Source organism: Alligator mississippiensis, chromosome 2 (genome assembly GCF_030867095.1).
Source record: "Alligator mississippiensis isolate rAllMis1 chromosome 2, rAllMis1, whole genome shotgun sequence".
NCBI classification, from domain to species: Eukaryota; Metazoa; Chordata; order Crocodylia; family Alligatoridae; genus Alligator; species Alligator mississippiensis.
In genome coordinates this window covers 225,817,832-225,820,130 of record NC_081825.1, presented here as the reverse complement: position 1 = coordinate 225,820,130, position 2,299 = coordinate 225,817,832, and positions in this window count along the sequence as shown.

Genomic DNA, 2,299 nt, shown 5'->3' with positions numbered 1-2,299 from the left:
GGTTAAATCCCCATTTGGACTAAATGATCTCTTGAGGTCCTATCCAGCCTTACTTCTCTATGATACTTCTATAAACAATGCATGCCATTGCCCCAGGTCTGTGTTAACTTTGCCCCTGTCTTCAGTGGTAGCAGCAAGTGTCCACAGAGCAAACTGCGACAATAGAAACTTGTCAGAAATCACTGCCCAGATCAATAGAGGACCAGAGAAAGCCAGAAATCATTTATCTGTATGAAAAAAGGTATATCATCAGGGCAGGTGGGAAACGTGGTTTATAACCTGAAGTTGCTTGGGAAGTCCAGCTAGGAGACATTTGTAATTTAAGCTGACCTTGGGAAATCTCTTTCCAGAACTAGCTAACTTAATGAAAAACAATGTGATTCTGAATCTGAGTAATAGGCAGGGAGCATAAACCAGTTGCTACCCCATTTTACTATCATTTTAACGACATAATTGTATTACAATTTTGTATTAAAACAGGTGGTTGTTGTTTACACAGTATAATTTTTTTCAATATGAAATTGAGTTTGAATAGGTTTATGGCACAGCTTTTATGACAGCCTGTATAAAAATATGTGCATATTATGTACAAGCAAAAGGATTGTACTATTTGCGTGCATCACTGCACATGTTCAGTTTTGAAATGTTTGTTCACAGTCTCTTCTAAAGGTTTATGTACTGATGGTGTTCCATTATCATGCAAGATTTTTTTCCCCCCAGGAAAAGGCTGCCAACTGGCATTTGTTATTAAAAATATTATCTTTTTGTACATTTTGTAACCTATACAGGATATGGCAAGAAAATCTTCCTGCCTCTTTGTGAACCTCTAAAGAATATCCTGGGGAAGAATAGCATTTAAATGTACTTAACTTTGATGGTTGGTGTTTGTTCACCCATACTTTATCCTTGGTTTCTATAGTCTTGTATGCTTCTCAGCGGTGCTTGTGTGAGAGGTATAAAGAAACCACAGTTGATTAAAAATCAAAACTCTATCTCCATTCTCAATTCTTTGTCTCTCCGTTCTGCTCTGAATGGTATCTCACATTACTACTTCTCCTGTGGACTTGAAGAACAGTAAGGACAGTTCCTAATGTGAAGAGTCTTTGATCACTGGAGTTTTATATAGAACCACAGGAAGGGGGAGAAGAAAATCCAAGTTTATGATGTTTACCTTCTGCCCATGCTTTTCCATCTGCATTAGGCAGAGGCAGAATCCCACGAAACTTCATATATTTTTTAACATAAAAGTGAGAATTGCAGGTTAAAAAGAAAGCCTCAAGAAGCCATTATAATAGTGCAGCCTATTCAAAATGAGGGATAAAGGAGTAGCAGTATGACAATGAAGTAGCATTGCTTATGTTGAATACATCTGCATACGGTTACCACAGACAGACTTGGGACAGAGAACACACAAATCTGTTTGTCTGAGGAGTGTAAGTTCTTAAAATAAGATTGACAGCAAAACCAGAAAGGTCAACTTTGAATCCTTCTGTGCCAAATGAAAGCTTCCAAGCTACAGTTCGCTACCCGCAAGATGCAGGAAAAACAATTCAAATCAATAATAGAGATAGTGAGTATATGATCTCATCCATTGCTATTCCCCTCCATTCCAGAGGGAGATTTATTATCGAGGCAGAAAACTACAGAGAATTATGTTGCATCGTCTACCTGTAATGGACCCTAATGCTGGCCATTGGAGGTGTTTTTCCAATGTTCTTCAAGCAGTTGTTGCAGTTGTTGTTATGGCTCAGTCACGGCACAGACTCCTTTGTGTTAGGTGCTGTACAAGGCCAAAACAAAAACAATGGGCCCTATCCAGCTAGCTTAAATCTAAATTTAAGACAAGAGAACAAATGGGAGCCATTCTGTTCTCTACTCATGAGCTCAACTCATGGGCTCTACCTAGGGTCCTTACTTGGTGGCAAAATGAAGGAGAGAAAATGGGTGTCAGAAAAGCCAGAGAAGGGGTGGAGAATACAGTAGGTAAGAAGAATGGACCTGAACAAGTACCAGGACCATCCACAGGGATGCTACAAAGGAAGAAGGAGCAGGATGTGAGAGAACAGGAAGTGAGGGCATTGAAGATGCCTGCTTAGCTGAAGACCTGTGCAACAGTTTTGATGGAGAACAAATGGAGAGCAGAAGCAGAGGCCCCCCTTGGAAGGAAAGGCTAGGAGCCTGATTTTTTAGTTGAAATTCCTGAGGAAAGTGAAAAAAGCCGTGATTAAACCCAGACTGAATTGCAGTATTAAAGTTTGAATTTCTAAACACTATTGTGCACTTGATCAGCAAGAGTCCA